Raw genomic sequence first — 13,551 nt, forward strand, 5'->3', positions numbered from 1 at the left:
CATGAAAAAATTCAGAACCAGAAAAACATTTATTTTGTTTTCTTGGCATTCCTACTATTAGACAATCACAATTCTGTAACCTTTGATGATGCTCCTTGGCATGGATGTTACCAAGCTCAGAGTTAAATTTTGGATCATAGAAATATGAATATTTTTAGTCCTCCCCCCACTTTTTTAAGCTCTCTTTCTCTCTTTACTTATTCAGTCAACATATTTTTTGTTGAGTGCCTACTGTATTAGGCTCCTCTTCTACAGGTTGGGGACATAGCTGTAAAACTCCTCTGCCCTAAGGAGTTAACCTGCTAAAGGAGAAAAGGCAAAAGTAGGAAATTGAGATAACGTCAGATTCTCAATTTGGTCTTGGTTTGGTCTTAAACCTTATAATTGATTTTGGACAACTGCATAGTTCTTTTATTGTATGCAGTCTCAAATTATATTTGAAAGTTAAGGTACAAATGAAACAGAACAAAATAAACCAGTAAATACAATAAAATGCATAGTTGTATGTTAATATTGGTGTTTTTCAGACCTGTCATGGAAGGCATGCTGCTGGCGGGAGGGTGGCACTCACAGGAGGAGGATACCCTCAGGCTTGCTGTGCTTTAAGTTCTTTCAATTTGTACCATGCAGGCAGCGGCAGGTCTCTTCACGGTGCTCTGAAGGCAGATTCTTCCAGGTGAACTCTGACATTTATGCATGACATTTATGCTAAACTTAAGGAAATATTTGGTGAAGCAAGGTTTAGGAAGGTTAGCAAATACTATGAGGCATTACAGATTTCCTTCCACCTTGAAATTCAGTGACAGCTTATCAGCATCTTGACTTTCCCAAGCAAATATTGCTTTCTATTGTAAACGTCCATGGTCACCTATTTTGTTAAACCCCTGTGGCATATTTCATTCATTCTAAGGAATTTGATCCTACTTAATTTATAGATTATTTTAAGTGTAATTTTATGGTTTACAGCTTTTCCCTGAGTTAATATCGTTTGAATTCTGTCAGACTCTCAAGATCTACTATGAAATATGAGTTTTCATTGAACTTTTAAAATTTCATTTGTCTATCACACATTTTAACACAAGCAATTTTATCATTAAAATGTCTTGGAATTACTTTCCTAGTATTTGGGAAAATATTTATTGTTGAGTTCCTGAATATAAATATAAATATATATGATTTACAACATACATGAATGTATAAATAATAGAAAAGAGAAAAGAGAGACAAATTTAGAAATTATAAATAATATTTGTATTTTGAGTTGCTGACTTTTGGGGATAATTATGTGAAAACCAGATCTATGGTAACTAGGAAAATCCTCTTTTTTGCCAGCAAAAAAATTCTTGTGGGATACCCCCTGCAGGATCCCTGTGAGGCAAGGCACTCTAGGTTGTTGACAGTAAAGATCTCCCTGGCTAGAGAGGAGGAAGACTTGGCATATGCATGAGAAAGAGCAGAGTCTAGTAGAAAGAATTCAATTACAAACAATACAAGCCAGCCCCGAGAATTTCTTATACAACAGCTTCCGAGTGTTGTACATTGCCTACTTTCACAGAATGAACCATCTGATCCTCAGAATAACTGATGGGGTTATCATTATTTTTCTTCTTATTTTTATTATTTCTGCACCCAAAACTTCAGCATAAAAACATTCAATTATTTGGCTAAAGGTGAACTGTCAGGAAATGGCAGTTTTAGGGTTAAAACCTGTATTTAACCACAAAGTTTCCTTTTTCTGTTGGGGATATTATGGCTATTTACTTTAAGAATTTAGATAAGGGGAGAGCATATGCAATCTGTTTATGCAATTCCTTGTAGAGACATAGACAAGCTACCGTGATTTTGAAAGAAAAACTGTTTGATGCTAGAAAAAGGCTGACAGGCACTAAGGGTCAGTCAGTATCTCATACCACATGAGCCAGGTACTTTATTTATTTAGAGAAGGAGAGAGTGTGTGGTGGGGGAGAGGGGAGGTGGGAAAGGTCAGAAGGAGAGAAAGAGACAGAATCTTAGGCAGGCTCCATGCTCAGTGTGAGGCCTGACCCGGGTCACGGTGGGTGGGTGGGTGGGTGGTGGTGGTGGTGGTGGTGCTGTAGGTCTGGGGAGATGGGCTAGATCTCACGACCCTGAGATCATGACCTGAGTTGAAATCAAAGAGTCAGATGCTTAACTGACTGAGTCACCCTGGCACCTGGGTGTAGTAACATTTCAACAGGCATTTAAAAATGCCTATGGGGGCGTCTGGGTGGCTCAGTGGGTTAAGCCGCTGCCTTCGGCTCAGGTCATGATCTCAGAGTCCTGGGATCGAGCCCCGCATCGGGCTCTCTGCTCGACAGGGAGCCTGCTTCCTCCTCTCTCTCTCTGCCTGCCTCTCTGCCTACTTGTGATCTCTCTGTCAAATAAATAAATAAAATCTTTAAAAAAAAAATAAAAATGCCTATGTATTACCTCAAAGATACAAATGTAGTGATCCAAAGGGCACCTGCACCCCGATGTTTATAGCAGCAATGTCCACAATAGCCAAACTATGGAAAGAACCTAGATGTCCACCAACAGATGAATGGATAACAATGGAATATTACACAGACATCAAAAAAAAATGGAATCTTGCCATTTGCAATGACATGGATAGAACTAGACGGTATTATGCTAAGTAAAATAAGTCAATCAGAGAAAGATAATTATCATGATCTCACTGATACAGAGAATCTTAAAAACAAGGCAGAGGATCACAGGGGAAGAGAGGAAAAGATGAAACAAGATGAAACCAGAGAGCGAGACAAACCGTAAGAGACTCTTAATCTTAGGAAACAAACTGAAGGTTGTTGGAGGGGATGGGGAAGGGGGGAGGGGGTGACTGGGTGATGGACATTGGGGAGGGTGTATTGTGGTAAGCACTGTGTGTTGTGTAAGACTGATGAATCACAGACCTCTACCCCTGAAACAATACAGTATATGATAATTAAAAAAATAAAAACATAAATGTAATATTAAAGAATTTATTAGTTCATCATATAGGGATTTGGAGAGCAGCTGCCTAGTGGAGGAAATTTTTGTGCTTGAACTTGAAATTTGACATAAGCATTTAGCTCTGTTTTATGTTTATGTTAAAGTAGAGTATTAGTCAGCTAATATCTGACCCTATTAAAGAGGCATAATGAAACTTTAGAGATGATAGATATGTCTGTTACCTTAATTGTGGTACTGGTTTCACAGGTGCATGTGTATGTCCAAACTCATGAAGTTGTTTACATTAAATAGGTGAAGTTTTTTGTGTATCAATTATACCTCAATAAAGTTGTTAAAAAATGGATATGTAGTTAGGAATAAATACATGAAAAGGTTGGAAGAACATGTACCAGATAATGTTGATTATCTTGTGGTAGGGCTTGGGCAGAAATAGGGTTGAGGGGTGGGACATTTAAGAAAATTTTTTGTTGTTTATTCCATATTCTTTGAAAAAATTTAAAAAACCAGTTAAATTGAGTGATTTTACAATTTAAATTAAGCATTTTAATTTCTGTTTATTTTCATAATTAAACAATTTCTAAAAAAGTATAAAAACTTTGGTACAAAGGTTCAAAACTAAAGATATTTCAAAATAAAATCTACACTATGAAAACAAAAGTTAAAAATACTTAAAACTGTTTTGTTTTGTTGTTTTGGAATCACAGGCAATTCCTAGACCAAACTTCTTCCTTTCATTTTTTTTAAAAATTTTTATAAAACTTTCATTTATTTATTTTTAAATTCCATATAATGAACATATGGTGTCATATTAGTTTAAAGTATAAAATATAGTGATTCAACAATTCCTTACTTTTTCAGTGTTCATTCACAGTAAGTGTACTCTTAATCCCCATCACTTATTTTACCCATCCCCCACCACCTCCCCTCTGGTAACCATCTGTTTGTTCTCTATAGTTAAGAGTCTGGGTTTTTTGGAAAAACCATATAAACAACCACAAAACCAGTAAGAAAATGGCAATAAATATCTATCAATATTACTTTGAATATAAATGGACCAAATGTTCCAATCAAAAGACACAGGGTGATAAAACGGATAAAAAACAAGGTCCATTCACATGTTGCCTGCAAGAGACTCATTTCAGACCTGAAGACACTTGCAGATTGAAAGTGAAGGGATGGAGAAATATTTATCATTCAAGTGGATGTCAAAAGAAAGCCAGAGAAGCAACAATTACATCAGATAAAACAGACTTTAAAATAAAGACTGTAAAAAAAGGAAAGAAGGACACTATATAATAGCAAAAAGGACAACCCCACAAGAAGATATAACAATTGTAAATATTTAAGCACCCAACATGGGAACACCTGAATACATAAACTACTAACAAATATAAAGGAACTATTTGATAGTAACACAAATAGTAGGGGACTTTAACCCCTCACTTACATTGATGGACAGATCACCAAACAGAAAACCCGTAAGGAAACAGTGACTCTGAATGACAGACTAGAACAGATAGATTTAACAGATAAATTGAGAACATTCCATTCTAAAACAGCAGAACACACATTCTTTTCAAGTGCACAAGGAACATTTTCCAGAATAGATCACATATTAGGCCACAAAGCAAGTCTCAACAAATTAAAAAAGATCGAAGTCATATCATCCATCTTTTATGACCACAGTGCTATGAAACTAGAAAACAACTACACACACACACACACACAATCTGGAAAGACCACAAATATATGGAGGTTATATAACATGCTACTAAACAATGAATGGGCCAAACAAGAAATCAAAGAAGAAATCAAAAAGTACATGGAGATAAATGAAAACACAATGGTCCAAAATCTTTGGGATGCAGCAAGAGTGGTTCTAAGAGCAAAGTTTATAACAATACCTGTTTACCAAGAAGCAAAAAAATCTCAAATAAATAACCTCATCTTACCCTAAAGGAGCTAGAAAAGGAAAAACAAAACAAAGCAAAACAAAAACCCACCTGAAACCAGCAGAAAGAAGTGTCTTTTGATTGGAGCATTTAGTCCATTTGCTTTCAAAGTTATTATTGATAATTTCTTCCTTTTATTTTATTTTTTTAAAATTTTTATTTATTTATTTATTTATTTATTTATTTATTTATTTATTTGACAGAGAGAGAGAGATCACAAGTAGACAGAGAGGCAGGCAGAGAGAGAGAGGGAAGCAAGCTCCCTGCTGAGCAGAGAGCCCGATGCGGGACTCGATCCCAGGACCCTGAGATCCTGACCTGAGCCGAAGGCAGCAGCTTAACCCACTGAGCCACCCAGGTGCCCCAATTTCTTCCTTTTATTAAAATAACTTTCTAGGCCCAAGGTGGAGCCACTCCTGCCTGGGGTTCCCCACTAGCATATTGAAACTTAGATAACTTTTGAGACTTGTAAATGTTCTGCTTAACTAGAAACATGATCAGTCAGTCCCCAAATGTCAAACCAACTCTGTGTTTTATTTGTATTTCTTTACTCTTTCTTACTCAAACAGGGATGACTAAGTGTCTCTTGCCAAGATATTTTCTATTTTTCTCTTCCTTGTTCTTCATTTTTTATCCTATAAAAGTTTTCTGGCTCTCTACCCCATTTTGCAGTTCTCCAAAAGGAAACTGTCCACTTACTAAAGTGTTTAAAGAAAACTTGTTTTATTACCTAAATTATCTAGTTTAATCATTTTTTAACAGTTTTTGTGACAAGGATGGAAACTAAAAGTGTAGGTAATGGCCTATAGGACAACAAGATGCTGCATAGGTGCCTTCTGAACCCTTTGAATTCTCTGTTCCTCTCATTGTTACTGAGGGCTGTGGGTAAGTCACTGTCAGATTTGAACTCTGACAGTGTTCAGTTGTCCCTTGTGTTCAGCTCTCTGATCCAAACTTTATTTTTAAAATGTTTATTTAAAAAAAGTATACAGGGGCACCTGGGTGGCTCAGTGGGTTAATGCCTCTGCCTTCGGCTCAGGTCATGATCTCAGGGTCCTGAGATCGAGCCCCACATCGGGCTCTCTGCTCAGCGGGGAGCCTGCTTCCCCCCTCTCTCTCTGCCTGCCTCTGCCTACTTGTGATTTCTGTCTGTCAAATAAATAAAAATAAATCTTAAAAAAAAAGTATACACACACATACACACAAACATGCACACATACACACAGAAAAAGCATATGTAAACAAACAAATAAATCCCAGAAAGGTTCTGGAAGTCCTGTAAAGGTTCTGGGATAGTTATATTGGGAGTCTACAATGGGTGACAGTCATTAGGGGACTCACAAAGCCTAATGTGAGTCTACAGTATAAATTACTTGGGTTCTTGGGAAAATAAGTTAAGAAATTAGACTGTTTAGACCATCAAAACCAAAATCTAAGTAGGAACAAAATCAGGGTATCTGCCATTATAAAGATAGTTTGTGTAATGAATAATATATCTATTGTTAATGACAACCTAATAAGCCAAAGTCTCGAAAGTGGTAGGGAGGAGTAGAGCACTTAAAAGCTGTTATTGACACTTAGATCCTAATTCTAGGACTCCCAGACTAAGATAAATTGGTCATGAAATGAGTTAGATTGATACTCGTTCACCCACCAACCTCAAGAAAATTTTGTGAAATGAGGCAATTTGAAAACACCACAAAACTCCCAACCCAGTGGCATATACCTCTTCGGTTTTAATTTGTCTCTGAGAGAACCAAGACTTAGCTAAAGAAATAGGATTATCAATATTCAAAGAATTGAACACACTACATTTTGGCACACCTGCTTATTTAATGTCTAAGAACTATAGTCTTGGAAACTGTAGATATCTTAAAAAAAAAAAAGTAAAATCTTACTAAAACAACTTAGAATTACAATGGCCATTATGGGGAACATTCCAATTAGACAAGATCTTTCATATAAGAAGTGTCCTTGAAAGCAAGGACCCCAAAATCAACAAACAGAATAAGATACCTATTGTAATTGGCATGAAGAAGTCTCCAAAATGGTTCAGGATTCCAAATGGTTTCATTGAAAGATTCATTGCAAAAGGCTGATGAAAAATTATCCTACTTAATCTGAGTACTCAGTCTATTAATCCTCCATCTGAACCACTTTTCTACTCTAAAGAGACCACAAGAGTGTAAACAAAAGTCCAAATTATTGGCCTTGTAAGTGCAATAGACCCAAGGCTTTGCACTTTGGGCCTTTCCTGTTGTATTCTTACCATAATCAAAACTCTGGTCTAGAAATTGATGTCTCAGATGTCTCAAATTGATGTCTAGAAATTGATGCAATTAACTGGGACACTGGAAAAATTATTGCCCCCGAAGGTTTTGACAAGTTCTTGACACCAACCCAAATACCCCCAAGAGGGCTTCCATATGGGCCCCTCCCACGGTTGATGGTCTCTAAGAGATTTTCCAGTCAACTGCTACTAGTTATCCCTTAAACCACCAAGGGGAAACTAAAACTAAAATCAATAGAAAACCTTGCAAAATTCTGGTAAATACTGGGCTACAATTTCCACTTTAAATGTACTCACTCTGGAGCCACAGAAAGGATTCTGGGAAAACTGGCAGAAGCTGGTGAAGGGTGAAAATTATCACCAGAATCAGCTTCCCTGGTACTCTATAGTGCCAGTCAGAGAGGAAGGTAAAATTCCTCTCTGACTGGTACAGTTTCTTACTTCCAAATCCAGACCCATTGGTTATTGACCCTTTCTCTCCCAAGGACAACTATTGCTTTTTGTTTGTTTTTTCCTGTGTTCTGAGAATTTGGCTTGGCAACTGTCAATTTTGGGGCACCAAAAATATGGTCCAACAGAAATTTGGGCTGTACTTCAATTTGCAGCAGGGACCTTACTGACAGTAACCAGCTCTCAACACTGTTGTGTAAGTCTTACTTTCCTTGGGCTATCTTTAGGAGTGGCTGTGGATCTTGGATCTATCGTATCTTTTGCACCCTCTTTGAGGACACCTCTTGGGTCCATAAAGTTGTTCAATACTGCCAGCAATATTTTCTGTTTGTCCAAGTTGAAACCCAACAAGATATTTGGGAGGATTTTTAAAGTAGTTCTATGCTGAAAAGTTGGCCAAACTGAAAGCTGATATTTAGAGCCCAATAAGAACGTTTTCAAAGGCCTTTTCTCCTAAGATAAATAAAACTATGTACCCAGAGGGAAAGAAAAATATTCCAAAGACAAACAGCTCTAAATCCAGAACATGAGAAACTTCTGATTTGTATCTTAAAGATTCCCTATTATAGAGAAGGAAACTGAGGACAATAAAATTGGATGGGTGAATCAGTGCCTTGATAAATTCAGACTCTTTGAGGAATTGAAAACAGCTGTACTACCAATTGAGGGCAACTTGTACAACTGGTCTTACAAATTCAGTCTTTGCAAGAACAGAAAAAAGCCCACTTACCCTTTTTACCAATCTCTAAACCTCCCCTATTCATCTCAAAACCCTTGTAGATATTATAAAAATTCGTACTTAGGAAACAAAAGTCCTTCTTGGAGGAATTTGTATTTTTTCTCTGTACCTTTGAGATAAAAATGTTCTGTCTGATCTCTAGAAACTGAGGCCATCTCTTTGAAACACAAAATTCAGGGAGGTAATTCTTATCAGAAGAGAAAAAACAAACAAACAAACAAACAAACAAAAAAGGGAAACTGGAAAGGAGGCAAATAAAAAATCTTAAGAGCTTTCTCCACAAATATTAGTAAAAAGTTTAAGCCATCTGAGCGGGTAACTTTAACTTATTTTATCTTCTAGAAACACAATTTAGATCCAAATTGTTCTTTTATAAACTGGTGAGTTTTGTATTATTGTACCTGTCTCATAGCTAAGAATTTTAATGCAAAAGCTATTAAGAGCTCTGTTTGCATATATCTCTGTGTATATGCATGTTCTTGTAGGTATGTTGCAGATGAAATTTTTTACCTCCAGATAGCAGTGCCAAAATTAAATTTTAAAAAAAGATTTTATGTATTTATTTGATACATAGAGAGGGAGAGATCACAAATAGGCAGAGAGACAGGCAGAGAGAGAAGGGAAAGCAGGCTCCCTGCTGAGCAGGAAGCCAGATGAGGCCTGATCCCAGGACCCTGAGACCATGACCAGAGACGAAGGCAGAGGCTTAACCCATTGAGCCACCCAGGCACCCCACCAAAATTAATTTGTAAAGAGCTCTATTTAACTGGCTTAAAGAAAATTAACTGTTTTTATAAATCAACTATATTGTCAGATACAAATAAGCTAACCGCAATATTTTTCAAGTTCTTATGATTGAGGACAATCTTCAGAAAAAAAAAGAAAAAAGCTAGTTTAAGTTCGTTGGCTTAATTAAAATAGGAATGTCTTTAGGAGTATCAGCATTACATGTAATGGGACATACAACTTTTATTTAACCTAGATTTACAAAAAAGTCAAATAATCTCATGTTATCTCTGTTATATAATTTGAAAGCAAGAATGATAACATGATGGTTACCTACTTAATGACTCATGAAATTTTCATGAATAATCTAAACATAATTGTCAACAAGTAAATTAATTAGACATAAGATAAAAGTTTATAGGGGCGCCTGGGTGGCTCAGTGGGTTAAGCCGCTGCCTTCGGCTCAGGTCATGATCTCAGGGTCCTGGGATCGAGTCCCACATCGGGCTCTCTGCTCAGCAGGAAGCCTGCTTCCCTCTCTCTCTCTGCCTGCCTCTCCGTCTACTTGTGATCTCTCTCTGTCAAATAAATAAAATCTTAAAAAAAAAAAAAAGATAAAAGTTTATAAATGAATTTTAAACAATCATTATGTTTTATGGAGTGTGTATTTAATTTTAAACAATAATTTTGCTTTATGGTGTGTCTACCTAAGAATAGTTTCGAAAGGGGTACCTGGGTGGCTCGTCGGTTAAGCATCTGGCTCTTGATTTTGGCTTAGGTCATGATCTCAGGATTGTCTCAGTGCATTAGGCTAGTGCTGGGTGTGGGGACTGTTTAAGATTCTCTCTCCCTGTCCTTTTCCCCACCCCTCTAAAAAATTTTAAAAAAGATAGTTTCCAAAAACCTTTTTGTAACTTAAAACCTTAAAATTACACTGAAATAAATTAAATAATGAATATGCACTGAATATCAAATCATTTCCAAATAAAATAAAATACTGAAACATGAATAACTGAACATAAGCTTATCCACTTTTGGCTTCCTTTTACAGAGAAACTAAAAATATTTGGGTCTATTAGTAAACATGTTTTGTGCCACACTGAAAAATTTACTATGAGGAAGAATATACTTCGGGAAATCATAAAATCTATTTATAAATTTGTCAATCCACAGAATGCTAGCATAATAGACAGTCCACAATTGCTTACTCCTTAGTTTTTACTAGAAATAAGAATTCTAAGGGTTAAGAATTCTAATTAGCATATGTCATTAAAGCCACTAGAAATATTAAGACAAACATCTCTACACAAGCAAACTAGGATGTGTATTTAGTAAGAAAAGGTATGAGGTATACAGATTGTTAAGGGGAAAAAAATAATTTTGTCCTAAAGTAAAACTACTGATTGTTTCAGAATAAGAAAGAAAGAAAAAAAGGACAAAATCTGAATGAATATATACAGTTGTAGAAGATTTGTGGAAAGGAAATCTTGGGAAAGGAATATTATGTGTAGTCAAACTGGTTTAGGTTGAAATGGATTTAAAAAATGAGTTTTAATATCAAATGTATGCAGGTCAAATATTATTTACCAAATTTATTTCACTATTCTCTAATGTAACAGTTACAAATTATAGTCAGAGTTACTTTGCTCAATATTTGTTTTCTTTGCTAGAATTTAGCTAGGGCATAGCCATTAACTCCAGATAGCTGAAATTCCTGACTGGAACTCAGTTATCACAATACCCTTTGATATCCTCCACACACATATTAATAACGAAGTGGAGTCTTTTGTCTTGTCCTTACATATTTCAGTTGGTATATCTTTAGGAATACATCATGTTTTTTGAAACTTGACTAATGTTTTCCCTCTAAATTTTTTTTCAATGAAGTAAAGAAATTAAAGTGGTTATTATGTCCAGTATAATCTAGATACATACTCTATTATGAAGGATGCTATAGGACCCCTTCAATGTTCAGTTTTAGCAATAAAACAGAGAAGCTCAAACAGAACTGAGACAAGGCCCCTAAGATATAGACCCTACTCCATATTACAATAGAATGTGAGAGGACTAATTTGTATTCTAGGAATATGTAATTACATATTTAGAGAGCATTTATTGGCTAACTAAATCTCTTACATCTTGTCCATTGTTACTAATTTGTCAAATAGTCTCTGATATTTAAAATCTGAATAATCAAGGTGAGCTTTCAAGTTATTTGAGAAAAAATATTTGAAAGGATATTTATTATGTAATTTCTATACATACATGTTGAAACAGATTTTGCATAGTTATCGTCAGGCAATGGACTTGATATGTAGTCACATTATTCAAATTAGAAGGTGATTTGTATTTTTAGCAAATGTTAAAAAAAAGTAATATGAGCCTCCAATCATTCTGTATTAACCTCATATATTGGATTCAAGACAATTTCACGTGTAACTTAAAACACGATATAAAATCATACTGTGATATTTAAATTTGACTGTAGTTTCCCTTAGTAAGCTCTATTTTATAAATAAGCATGTAACCTTTATGCATAGATATAATTTAAAATATCTATTATAATTTAATATATCTATTACGATCACAACAAAGATTTTAAAAATCTTTGGATTTTTAGTAAAGTTGGAAGTATAGTTAACAACTTAAAATGTTACTAAAAACTAAAGTACCTGACTTTAAGCCCTCAGGATTTAGCCTAAGTATGGGTGAGGTTCAAATTAACTGTGCTTGTATTTTCTATGAAACATAACACATAAAAATCTTGACAAATGTTGCTCCATAACTACATTTAATCCTTTTTGAATTGATAGCACAATTTAGCATGATTAAGATTATAAGAGAAAGTTCAGTTCCTTGATGGCAGAGTTAGAAATAAAGGTAAATCTTACGTATTATCTGCTTTTGGAAAGACTACAAAATCCCCATTAGTTCTTCTCTCCAAACAACAACAAAAAAAATTAAGTCATCTTCTAAATACTATTACAATTTCAGGCAAACTGTTATATTTTCATCTTTAAGAAAAAGTTGAAAGAATGTTGCCCTAGTAGTTAGTATATTAAGAACTATCTTACAAACCTTTTTCAGTCCTTGGTTACTCTGAAGACTCTGAAAAGGTGATGGGTTTCAGATGAGCATTTCTTCTTTTCTGGGGAGTGGAGGTTGGTCTTGCCTATTCATTAAAGACAGCTTGGTCCTTGGTCACTTTGAGGCAACTGTGGCCTCAGACTTGCATCTGTCCTCTTACTCCACTCAACTATATTTGGTAACTGAACTCATGTTTCAGCAGACTGCCACGATCAGGAATTCCAGCAGTGGGCTGGGAAGCAACCCTAGGTCTGAGGACTGGGTTCTTAGAAATTAAAGGCACTAAGTGTAGAAAGAACTATATTTATAGATATAATAAACATAGGATTTACACATATCCCTCTACACTCTGACCTTGTGGCTCAAAACCACCACCTGTCCTTTTAACATATTCTTAATCAATTAAAAGTACAGTACGTGATTCCAAGTAGAAAAAGGGACCTTCATAAGAAATGCTCTTCTTTATTATAAACTTCTGCTCTGTATATTTAACTTTTAGTCATATGATAGATTATTCTCAAATAGTAAATCCAGTTAACTATTTAAAAATTTAGCCACCTGCCAAATTGAGTGGAGAGTTCCACTATTGTCTTACTTCAAGTTGTTAATTAAAAGTTATAACAGGGGCACCTGGGTGGTTCAGTGGGTTAAGCCGCTGCCTTCGGCTCAGGTCATGATCTCGGGGTCCTGGGATCGAGTTCCGCATCGGGCTCTCTGCTCAGCAGGGAGCCTGCTTCCCTCTCTCTCTCTCTCTCTGCCTGCCTCTCCGTCTACTTGTGATCTCTCTCTGTCAAATAAATAAATAAAATCTTAAAAAAAAAAAAAAGAAAAAAAAAGTTATTATAGGACTGGGACACCTGGGTGGCTCAGTTGGTTAAGCAGCTGCCTTCGGCTCAGGTCATGATACCAGTGTCCTGGGATCGAGTCCTACATAGGGCTCCTTGCTCGGCGGGGAGCCTGCTTCTCCCTCTGCCTCTGCCTGCCATTCTGTCTGCCTGTGCTCACTCTCTCTCCCTCTCTCCGACAAATAAATAAAATATTTAAAAAAAAAGTTATTATAGGACTATCATGTGTATTAAAGACATAGTCCATGGTAGGATTAAATAGGCATAAACATATAGGGACTGAATCTTATAAACACTACAACACTGAGTTCTAAGCTCAAGGCCTAGCACGTTATGAGTATCTAACAAAGATTTGTGGAAGAAATAAGTGTTGAATGAGTATTTTTCAGCACAAATAGGAACCCTCTTACAGTTGTAATAAAATGTTTCATGACCATTTTATTACTTATTTTATAGCATCTCATTGTAACATATTCTAATATTCTGAACTTC

General features: G+C 35.8%; 1 protein-coding gene across 3 annotated transcripts in view; it reads right to left on the reverse strand.

The window, feature by feature from the left end:
- The window catches only part of PALLD (palladin, cytoskeletal associated protein), a 416,923-nt gene extending 404,562 nt beyond the window's left edge, over positions 1 to 12,361 (reverse strand). For all 3 annotated transcript variants that reach the window (XM_047717711.1, XM_047717710.1, XM_047717713.1), the window contains exon 1: positions 12,206 to 12,361. The gene's annotated coding sequence lies outside the window, so the exon portion shown is untranslated. The remainder of the gene's footprint in view (positions 1 to 12,205) is intronic.
- Positions 12,362 to 13,551: the final 1,190 nt, after the last annotated feature.

The sequence above is a fragment of the Lutra lutra genome, chromosome 2, assembly GCF_902655055.1.
Source record: "Lutra lutra chromosome 2, mLutLut1.2, whole genome shotgun sequence".
Lineage (NCBI taxonomy): Eukaryota > Metazoa > Chordata > Mammalia > Carnivora > Mustelidae > Lutra > Lutra lutra.